Below are 11,432 nucleotides of genomic sequence, written 5' to 3'. Positions count from 1 at the left end.
TCGTCTCCACATTCATCAGGATTCTGCCTCTGTCGTTTTTCCTTCTCAACTCCCAGTCCCAGGATAATTTCCTCTACTTTCATGGTTTTAATCATCATCTCTGGGCAGCTCTCTCAATAATCATTCTCCTCTTCTTTCTTTCAAACAGGCTCGGAACCTAATTTTTTTTTTAGCATTAAAATGTTGGGTTTTTTTATTGTGGTAAAATATATATAACATATATAACCTAATTTTTAAAAATTACATTTCCCAGCCTCCTGTGGAGCTATGGATTGCCATGCGACCAGACTTGGCCAATGAGGCATAAGCAGCAGTCGGCAGGGATTTCTGGGGAAGTTTTGCTGTCCTAACATAGGTGCTACTCTTTCATCCTTTTTTGCTCTTTCTCCTGCCTATATGGAATGAAGGTAGGAAGCTGGAGCTGGAGCAGCCATGGTATGACCACAGCTGGCTCTGAGGAGGCAAGCTTCCCAGTAAAGAGAGCCAGAGCAGACTGACAGAGCGGACCTGGGACCTGAATGACTGTGGCACTGCTGACCAGCCTTACTCTACTTACCTTCAGACTGTGCGTTATGTCAGAGTTTTCAATGAGTATAGCAGCAAAATGCAACAAACCCTATGTAGTCAAAGCAATGTGGTTGGGTTGATGTTACAGGAGCTGAACACAAGTTTTGATTAGTACAACTCCCAAATGTACAGGTTTTGCTTATATGTCTCTCCTGAACTTCAAACAGCAAACTGGACCTCTTTTCTCTGTCCAGACACCTCAAATGGAAAAGGACCAAGTTGTCACCCCTCACGAAACACACACACACACACAGCGTCACTTGGATTCCCGGTCTCAGTAAACAGCATCACCATCTATGCAGCCAGAATCCTATCAGTCACCATCCTATTAGTCACCCCTCAATTCTACCTCCTAAATATATTTTGAATCTGTTCACCTCTTAGATCTCATCACCGACTTCCTGAACCATTGTAACAGTTTCCTTCCTATTTTTTAATCTTGCTCCTTCCAATCCATTCTCCCTACTGCAGCCTTAGGGATCTTCTAAAAGCACAAATGTAATAATGTTACTACTCTGCCTAAAACCTTTCAGAGATAGCTTAGGGCCTGAGGAATACCAGGCATATACTGTAAGACTTTGCCGGAATTATGATGTTGGTCCTGCAACACCACCTCTTTGGCATAGGTGTTGCTCTACAGACCACAGGGATGGGAATATTGACCTACACCTGGTTCAGTTACGGAAACCTCTCTCCCTTGCCACAGTGATTGGTCCAAGACTGGGCACGTGACTAGAGCTGGGCCAATTAGAGGCCTCCCTTGGGATTTGTTCAAACCAACCTAGAGTGTAGTTATTCGGAGTCACATCTCCAACATGGGGCAAACTCTGAGCACTAGGAGAGGCAGAGGAAGGGGGTCTTGGACTGGGCAGCCCACAGGATCAGCCCCTAGTGTTCAGAGTCAATCTGGTTTCCAGTTCGTCTTTTGATTCTGTGTGTGACCTGAGTATCCTTCCACTAATCTTCCCTCCTTTGGCCTAAGCTAATTTGAATAGGTTTTTCTCACTTCCAACCAAAACATCCTGACTAAAGTGAAGATCCTTGGTTGTCTGGTGGTTCCCAGAAAACACATAAGAGTTCCTTCCAGCTCATGTTTTATAAACATTATTTCATTTGATTCTTACTATAAGCTCGTGAGGTGAGTTTTATTATTATCTTGACTTTACAGATAAGAAAAGTAGGGCTCAGAAATGTAAAGTATTTTGCTCAAGATCCAGAGGCTGAGAATTAGGAGCACTTGGACACCAAGTTCCTCTTCTATTCAAGCTGCTTCCCCTCATCGCCCCCCTGCCCCCCAGCTTGTACACACACACACACACACACACACACACACACACACACACACACACACAGGCGCTACAGAGCGGGGCCCAGGGAGAGTAAAAGCAGCACTGGGATAGGGAGCAGACTGGGACAGGAGGGTAAGGAGGAAGTCTGAGGATGATAAAGGCCAAGCTCCTCCATTTAAAATTTATAGCCAACTCCAGGTCCAGGAGGAGAAGAAACTCTCAGCTTCTTTCTTTTACCCCTCCTTGTAATGTTTTTTGTTCCCATAATCTATACCTAAGGCTTGCAGTCTGTGCAATAATTCAGTTATATTCTTGGCAATTACAGTTCTGGGGGCTAGCCCGGAAACTAAGTCACTGTTTACAATACAGCCCTTTTATGAGTTGGGACTGTCCATATCTCAATTCTTTTAATTTATTTTGTCTTTTGGTTACGTTGTACTTTTTTTCTTCCAGTTTTATTGAGATGTAACTGACATACAGCACTGTGTAAGTTCAAGGTATATGGCAAAATGATATGACTTACATACATCATGAAATGATTACAATAAGTTTAGTGAACATCCATCAACTCATACAGATACAAAATAAAAGAAAAATAAAAAAAATTTTTTCCTTATGATGAGAACTCTTAGGATTTACTTTCTGAACTTTTATATGTAACATACAGCAGTGTTAATTAATCATGTTGTACATGACATCCCTAGTACTTCTTTATTTCACAACTGGAATTTTGTACCTTTTGACCACCTTCATCCAATTCCCCTTCTCCCCACCCCCCCACCTCTGGTAACCACACATCTGATCTCTTTTTCTATGAGCTTGTTTGCTTTTTGAAGTATATAACTGACCTACAACACTATGGCAGTTCCTGGTGCATAACATAGAGATCTGATATTTCTATACATTTCAAAATGATCACCACTGCAATTCTTTTTACTTTTTAAGAAAGGAAGAGAAAATGGGCCTGCCCTGCTTTGAGTGTCCCTGATGCTTTCTGAAGCCGTATTATTGTAAAAATGGGTCAGGTAAAGCTTGGTGGGTCTCAAAGGGCAGCTGGAAATGGCAGGCGAGTGTCATAAGTAACTGTCAGTGAGGGCTGGTCGGGGAGGGGTGGAGGCCTTGCCGGTTTTGTGGGCACTCCCCTCACCCTCTTCATGCCCTGCAGCAGTGTGGCCAACTGTTCCAGAAAGCAGCTGTCTCCCTGAGGCTGCTCAGGCTGGCAGGACCTCCAACATCATCGGGTCCATGATTCACAAAGCTGGCCTTACTCTCTCCTCCTTGTTCTAGGCTCATGACCTCCTTCACATCCAGGGTTAACCAGAAATCATCAGGTGTGGATGACCATCTTCCCAATTGCAACTTTCACTGGAAACATCTTCTCTGTCTCCACACCCCCCTTTTTAATAATGGTGGAGTCATCCCTCTACCAGAGGTGTCCTCACCATTCATGCTCACATAACATCTCCTTCCACCTTTTCTTCAGAATCATCACTCCTGCATCATTCCTATCACTCTTCAAACCTGCTCTAATAACTTCCATATTTTAACAAAACCCTTTGTATCCTAACAGAAGTAAAAATTAGACATGGCTATGAGCACTGGAAAACAGAGGATTAAACAAGACAGAAATTTCTTTTTCTCAAATACAAAATCAAGAGGTAATAGCCCAGAGCACGTACGGTGGCTCCCTAAACATTAGGAACCCGGATTTATTCTAACTTGTTGCACTAACATCCTCAACACATGGCTACGGCTTCAAAGTTCAATAGGCTGTCTGCAGCTCTATTTACATATTCCAGTGAGCAGGAGAGACCAATGGCTGAGATAAGCACACCACTTCCCTTTAAAGCTACTTCTCCAAAGTTGCACGTGGACACCTCCACTTCCTTCCTGTTGGCTGGAACTGAGTCATGTGACCACACGCAGCCATGAGGGAGTCCTAGAAACTTGCTTTTATTCAGGCAAGCCATGTGGCCAGCTAGAACTGGAAAGTCTATAATAAAGGAAATGGGGGAGAATGGCTATTAGGGTCATCTAGCATTCTCTGGCAAAGCCTCCTATGATTCCACATCCCTTTCTAGACCTCTCCCTGTTCTGTGTTCCCTGTTGGACAAACTGTCCAAACACTATAGCTCTACCATGGTCTGGCTGCCACCCCACTACTCCTGGAACACTGTCCTTATCATGTGCACCAATGACATTCATGTGGCCAGAGTCAAAGGATCTTTCCCTTTCTTCATCTTATCTGAGCTGGAAGTAGCATCTAGCACAGCTGACCACTCTTTTCTGGAAACACTGCTTTGTCAGTCTCCGGGACATAGCACTCTCCCGGTTCTCCTTTCGCCTCCCCAGCCTCTGTTTCAGTCTTCTTTCCTGCTCTGCCTCCTCTGTCTGACTCCTCTGGGTCCCTCTTGAACCATCTCCTCTTCTGCATCTACCTCCTCAACCTAGGTGACTCCCTCAGATCCCAAGGTGTTTACCATCATTAAAATGATGCCTCCCAAAGCCCCACCCCCAGCCCAGGCCTCTCTTCTGAGCACCGAATGACTGGACAATTGAACTGGATCTCTGACGGGCATCTCAACTCAACATGACTAAAACAGAATTCTTTTTTTTTAAATTAATTAATTAATTTTTGGCTGTGTTGGGTCTTCATTGCTGTGCGTGGGCTTCTCATTGCAGTGGCTTCTATTGTTGTGGAGCATGGGCTCTAGGCGCGTGGGCTTCAGTAGTTGTGGCACGTGGGCTCAGTAGTTGTGGCTCACGGGCTCTAGAGTGCAGGCTCAGGAGTTGTGGCACACGGGCTTAGTTGCTCCGAGGCATGTGGGATCTTCCCGGACCAGGGATTGAAACCCTGTCCCCTGCACTGGCTGGCGGATTCTTAACCACTGCGCCATCAGGCAAGCCCCTACAACAGAATTCTTGATGTGTCTCCGGGAACTGTAGTCCCTTTCCTCCAGGCTACTCCACCCAATAAATGAGACACTGTTCACCCACTTACTCCAGCCAGAAACTTCAAAGTTATCTTTGGTTTCTCTATTCCCTGCCCCTACATCCATCCTATCAGTGTCCATGTCCAAAACAGCATCTTTCAACTACTCACCTTAGTGTGGCCACCAATTTGGTCCAAACCACCATTAGTTTTGGCCAGGGCTGCCATAACAGTCTAATTATCTCCTTGCTTTTATTTGTGCCTGCCACCCACCCAATTTATTTTCACACAGCAGAAAATCAGAACACAGTCTTCTGCATAAAACCCCTCAATGGTTTTTTTTACTTTTTTTTGCATTACGCGGGCTTCTCACTGCCGTGGCCCCTCCCGTTGCGGAGCACAGGCTCCGGACGCGCAGGCCCAGCGGCCATGGCTCACGGGCCCATCCGCTCCGCGGCATGTGGGACCCTCCCAGACTGGGGCACAAACCCGTGTCCCCTGCATCGGCAGGCAGACTCTCAACCACTGCGCCACCAGGGAAGCCCACCCTCGATGGTTTAATAAACAGTCTCCATTCCTAAACACAGTCTTGCATGGCCTGGTCCCTGCCCACTTCCCCACTTCATCCTTGTTCTTTTTCCCAGGCTTGCTGAACTCCAGCCACAAGGTTTTGTTTTCAGCTCCTTCACACATTCACAGCTTACCTTTCTCAGGGCCTCGGCACAAACTGTTCTTGACTTGGAATGTCTCTGCTTGGCTTTTCCCAAAGCTATCTCCTCATTTTCTTGACTTCAATTTCACCATCACCTCCTCAAAGACATTTTCCCTGCTGGCTCCACCTAAAGTACAAACAGCTCTTGTTCTCTATCCCAGTCCTTTGTTTTTGTCCCAGCATTTAGTTCAACCTGCAATAATGTGTCCTTCACCGAAAATCAGCCTTATGTAGCAAGAGGCTTCAGCTGTCTCGTTTACTGCTGAATCCTCAGCATCAGAACAGGGCCTGGCCACAGATCAGGCGCTCAGTCAAGCACCCACTATCTGCTAGAGGATGAATGGATAGACAGGTTCTGCAAGGAGGTCTCTGAGCTGCCTGGGGTGTCACAAGTAGACTGCATCCCCCTTAATAAGAAAAAACTGGGAATGGACTGAACAGTTCAAGATCTCCTCCTTACGTTGGACTTAACCTGTTGGTTGCTTTTACTAGAATGTGGTGCAACTAGTCTCTTGACCCAATTTTAACAGATCCGAGTTTCCTGCTGTCCCCAGAACAAATCGCTTAGCCCTCCTCCATCTGAATGAGTTTAAGGCTCCTTAAAAAATGAGGCGTGCCCGGGCCTCATTTTTCAGATAGGTGGATTGAGACCCCAGAGGTCAGCCTTTTTAACATCAGAGCCCAGCCAGCGGTGCGAATACCTCTCTAACACAGGCTGTACCTTCAGTACCCCCTCCCCCCGCAAGAATCCTCTCAGCCATCTTGTCAGGATGAAGGTGAGGGACGAATCTCGGCAGGTAGTCGAAAGAGAGCGTGGTATTTTTAGCACGAAGGCTACAAGCAGCCAGTCTTTACCGGCCGGTTTACAAAGAATAAATGTTAATTTACTACCCCAGTCTTGAAGCCCAACCCCAACCCCAGTCTCCGAGGCCCGGCAGGAATGCCTTCCAGCACTTTCAATTCAGCCATTTTTCTAACCCTGCGCTCACCTCTCTACCCGGTCACCCCCGTAGCCCCGAGTTGTGACACCCACAACTCGCGCTTCTCTCAGGCTGGGTTCCGGTGGGGTCAGTGACAAGGCCGACGTGGCGTCCACGTATTGCTCCGGCCCCCAAACGCTGGGTGCGGGTCCGGCCTCAGCCTGCCCCGCTCACCCAAGGGGCGAGCGCCGACCAGGGCCGCCCCCCGCCTGCGGCCCCGCCCAAAGCGGGACAAAGGGGCGGGCCGGGGACCGGGCGCCGCGGGTTCTGCCCAGGCGCGGGCTGGAAGGCCGGGCGGGGCGAGCGGTGGGGGCGGGGCGTGGAGGGCGGGGCCGCGCCAGGCGGCGCAGGGAAGTGGCGCCCCTTTCTCAGCCGCCGCCGGGCGCCGCGCCCCCGGCCCCGCCCCTCCGCGCCCCGCCCCCGCGCTCGGATGGCCTGAGTCGCGCCCTCCCGCCCAGCGCCGGCGAACTTGCTCTAACTTCCTTGGCCCAGCCCGGCCGCACCGCTGCAGTCGTCGTAGCCGCCGCCGCCGCCGCCGCCGCCGCTGCCGCGCCCGGGTGAGTAGAGCGCGGAGTCCCCGCTGGAGCGTCGGGCCCTGTCGCCCTCATTGTCTGAGGCCGATCCCCCTGAGCGCCCTCTGGGGACTAGGACTGCTCCCCATGTCCAGGATAGGTCCCTCCGGTTCCCTCGCCCCTGCCCCGGGGGCGGCCCGGCGGGCGGCGCTGGCTTTGTCTGCCCAGATCGCCCGTGAGGGGCCGGAGGCCTTGGCCCGGACCCCGCTGAGCCGAAGTCGGGCGCCGGGCGGAGTGAGAGCCACAGCGGGCGACCCGGCTGGCGTTCGGGGTTCTGCGGCCCTCGCCCTGTCCGTGTCCCCGGACGGGTGCCTGCTGCGACCGGGCGCGAGAGGGAGCACTCGGGGAGGGAGGGGTCGGACCGCCGCGGTTCTGGGCTCTGCCCCTCTCTCCAGCCTCGAGCCTTGGGTTGGGCACTCCTTTCGTTTCCGTCACGGACCCTCGGCTGCCCGGAGCTCGGGCCAGGGGTGGAGGGCGGCGCGGACTGGGGAGGGCCGTCCCCTTCCCCGCCCCGCCTCGAGTGTGCTCCAAGTCGCCCACCCCGGCGGTGTGTACCACTCTGCCCTGCACGGGTTTGGGGCGGGCGGAGTTTGAGTAGGTGGTGATCCAGCTTCTCCGTGCTGGTCGTTTGGGGTTGTGCTTTGGAGCAAAGCCCGACTCCTGATCTAACTGGAGCTTTGGTCGAGTTGGGTCTGTGGCTGCGGAGTTGGCTTGTCCCGGGGCCACTGCTCCTGCGGGGAGGAGTGGTGGTGCCGCCAGTGGGTATGGTGTGTGTGTGTGTGTGTGTAGGGACACTGCCGCCAGTGGGTATGGTGTGTGTGTGTGTGTGTGTGTGTGTGTGTGTGTGTGTGTAGGAACACTTGGGTACCGGGACTGCTGGGACACGAATCCGGGAGGCACGAAGAAGTTGGTCTCAGGCTAGAAGGGGTCGGTGCTGTGAGGAGTCGGGAAATGGTTGGCCCCGGTACTGCCCTGGCGGCTGGCTGCGGCGCTGTGCAGCAGCGCGCTGGGGTCTGGGGGCATCCGGTCATCCTGGGCCGTGAGTTCAGGGCATTGCATTGGAGCCTTTGCAGGTGTGCTCTCTCCCATGGCCTGCTCCGTAGGAGTCCTTCTGTCTTCTGAGATGGGGGTTGCCTTGGGGCTGATAGGAGTGGGTGGAGCTGCTTGCCAAATCCTCAAAAGTAGCCTTCCCCCTTCCCCTTGACCTCAAAGTAGGGGAAGTTAGTGCCTGCAGAGTGCTCAGGTCACCCCTCCCTGTTGGTGAAGGGAAACCTGGGGCCTAGGCCATCAGAGCACCCCAGCACCCCTACATTCCCTCTACATTCAGTCAGCCGTGTGGAAGGCCAAAGCACCCTTGTTTCCAGGGATCCTCCTGGGCCCTGCAGAATGAAGCGCATATTCCTCCATGATGGCCCCATTTGCCCTTTTACCTCCTCTCTCAGCTGTCTCCAAGCTTTGTCTCATCCTGAGGATCCATAACGTCTGGGGGTCAGGCCTTGGAAGCCCAGGCTACCAGACGGATTTCCCCTCCCCTCTCACTGCATCCCCACATCTCTGAACTCCACTGTTTGGACTACCAAACATGGTCTTCAGTTCATTCAACAAAGCATGGTTGAGAGTCTGTGGGGTGCCAGGAGCTGTTGCAAGCATTGTTCCAGGCTCACAGCTGGCTGTCAGCTCTGTGTGGTCTTAGAACCCAGGCTGGACATGTAGTAGATGCTCTGTAGCGTTTATTAATCTGAGCTTGATCTCTGCTTAGCAGCATTATTCAGGCAAACAGGAGTTCAAGGCCACTGGTGCATTTGGAGGTTTGTGGCAGCCTCTAGGAAGAAAGGGGCTGCAGAAGGGTTGGCTGCCCAGGGAAGTTCCCCCCTTTACCAGCTGGGCAGCTGTGCAAATCTCTGAGGACAGGTGAGGGCGCCTCCCTTCCGGTGACTGGGAGTGGGAGGACAAAGCACGTGTTCTGTGTGGGAGAGGAGGGGGCCCTGCTCTGCAGGTCCTGGTGGTAGTGAATTCCCAAGGAGGGGAGGAAGCAGGGAGTTCTGGAAGCTCTGGCTTGTGGAAACATTTCCTGAGGTCTCACTCTAGGTTGCAGTGCGCTCAGGGATTTGACTTGTTACTTGTTTAACTTCAACTGAGATAGAATTCAGTTTGGCAATGCCTGTAAAGTGCCATTGTGCCGGTCCTGGGAAACCTTTGCTGGTTTTAAAATGTGTAGTAATAGTTAAGTTGATTGAGACTTAATGATTGAGACTTACACCACATACTGTCCTAGAAGCTTTACTTGTATTCATTCATTTAATCCGTGAAACGACACAGTATGGTAGATAATGTTAACGTCCCATTTTACAGATGATGAAACTGTGGCCTAGAGAGGTCACAGAGTAACTTGCTTAAGGTCTGAATGTGAACCGGGTTTCCTCATACCTAATTAGATAATGCCTTCCTCTCAGAAGTGAATAAAGTTGATTAATACACTGAACAAGCCTGGCCCACAGAGGAACTAGTAAGTTCTTCAGTGCAGGTGCCCTTATGTTCCCTCTTCTGAAAGCATCTCAACTATCTGGGCACATAGCAGGTTGACTGGTGATGTAGCTTTTGTCTCCCTAAGGCCAGGGAATGGGAAGACCGGCACGGCCATGCACAGTAAGAGCGAGTCATTGCCTGTATCTGTCTAGATAGATCAGAGTTTGCTGTGGTAACAATCCTCAAATCTCGGAGAATTAAAGCAACAAAGGATTATTTCTTATACCACATCCATCGCATGTCTGTTTTATGTTGTTCTCACCGTGGGACCCATGCTGATTAAGTGAAATGTTCCTGGTCACTTGGACAGACGGACAGAGAACATGATGAATCTCACCCTGGCTCTTAAAGCTTCCACCCGGAAGTGGCATTTCAATGGTCGAAGCAGTCACATGGCCACGTACTTCCCTGCAGGGTGGGGAGCCAAAGAGGACTGGGAACATTTGGTGAACAGCACTGATGCCTGCCACCTGCCCACCACTGTGCCGTCTCTGTGACTTCCCAAGGTCTGGGTCTGAGTGTCGTATGTTTCTGTGTCACCATGAACATCGATCATGAATTAGTCAAAGAAATGTCATTTAGGTTAAAGATGAATTGAGGTGCCACATTTGAAGGGCAGAGGTATGGTGAACAAAAATGCTTATTAGGGTAGTTAGAGGTTGTCTGCAGAAGCAGCTTGCTCCTCTGACCCTGGGCAAGTTATTTGAGCCCCTTGGGTCTTCTTTTGCTCATTCATTTATTCATGCATTAGTTTATGAGCCCAAGGACTAGTGATGAGTCCCAGGCCAGGGATTCTTACTAAGCACTTGTTTAGCTCCTAGCCTGGTGCTAGGGGCTGTAAACTGGGTTCCAGGATTCCTGTTTCCTGCTGCTGGGTCCTGGTGGCCTTTAAGGAGGGATGTTATTGCCTATGGGAAGCGAAGCAGGCTCCTGCTCTTTCTCTCTGCCCTGGCACATGAGCCCTTGGACTTCTTGGACTTCCTCATGCTCTATCTGTATGTGGCGAGTAGGGGCAGCCACCTTTCTTGGAAGCAGGAGCATGTAGAAGCACCTCTATAGGCCTTGCCCTTCCCCTTCCACCTGTGAGACTCTGGGGCTGAGCCTGCAGGCCTGGGGGTATGGAAAGGTAAGGTGGTGAGGTTACTAAAGGATGGAGCCACACGAGGACAGGCTTGAATATGGGGCTGGGGTGGTTCTCTGTCTTGTGAAGTGGTTTAGAACCCCTTTGTTAATTGCATTTTTCCACCCGGGCCACGCTTGCAGGGTGTCAAAGAGCTGGCTACCCTGTGGACCTTGCTTTTGTGGTTTGTCACCGGCTTTGTCCCTGGTGACTTCCAGCAGGGTCAAGAAACACTGGTGGAGGTGGTGGGACTTCAGGTTCTTCTGCTCGTGGTTAACGTACTATCCTTAGGCTTGTCTCCTCCTTTTTCAGGGCTTCTGTTTTCTCTCCTACCTGGAGTAGAGAGAGAGGTAATGGTGGTCTACAGCAGTGGTCCCATTCTTGGCTGGTCATCGGAGTCCTCAGGGGACTGTGTAGACCTGTGCTTTGAAAATCTTTGGTCTAAGTGAATGCCAGCATTCCTGATTTGTCTTATCTTCATTATAGCAGTGGGATATTCATAATGTCTCAACATCTGTTTTCTCCCTTAAGGGCATTTTTTTTTTTTTTTTGGTTCAGACAGGGCAAGTGGCTGTGTTGGACCAGCAAAGGGCCTGGCTAGTAGGAAATGTTTAGTGCCGAGGAAACATAACGATGAGTAATGTTGTCCAGCACCTAGAGTGGAGAGTGGTGAGGCCAGCTTTAGAGTTGTATCTACTTTCTAGCTGAGTGACCTAGACAAGTCTTTGATGTTT

The 11,432-nt window shown here is 50.8% G+C and overlaps 1 protein-coding gene and 1 long non-coding RNA gene across 4 annotated transcripts in view; one reads left to right on the top strand and one right to left on the bottom strand.

Annotated features, from left to right (window-relative positions):
* Positions 1-2,291: 2,291 nt before the first annotated feature.
* On the bottom strand, positions 2,292-6,772 carry LOC115856446 (uncharacterized). The gene is made up of 3 exons (XR_009559228.2): positions 6,490-6,772; positions 5,493-5,627; positions 2,292-4,764 (listed from the first exon to the last, which is right to left on the bottom strand). It is a non-coding gene; the product is annotated as an uncharacterized lncRNA (long non-coding RNA).
* Positions 6,773-6,906: 134 nt separating this feature from the next.
* Positions 6,907-11,432, top strand: part of TSPAN14 (tetraspanin 14) — a 55,008-nt gene continuing 50,482 nt past the window's right edge. For 2 of the 3 annotated variants that reach the window (XM_030862765.3, XM_030862761.3), the window contains exon 1: positions 6,907-7,037. The gene's annotated coding sequence lies outside the window, so the exon portion shown is untranslated. Of the gene's footprint in view, positions 7,038-7,564; positions 7,600-11,432 lie in introns of those variants that run through there. The other variant, XM_060286590.2, reaches the window with a different exon arrangement.

The sequence above is a fragment of the Globicephala melas genome, chromosome 16, assembly GCF_963455315.2.
Source record: "Globicephala melas chromosome 16, mGloMel1.2, whole genome shotgun sequence".
In the NCBI taxonomy this organism is placed as follows: Eukaryota; Metazoa; Chordata; class Mammalia; order Artiodactyla; family Delphinidae; genus Globicephala; species Globicephala melas.
This window is presented reverse-complemented; position numbering and strand designations above follow the sequence as displayed.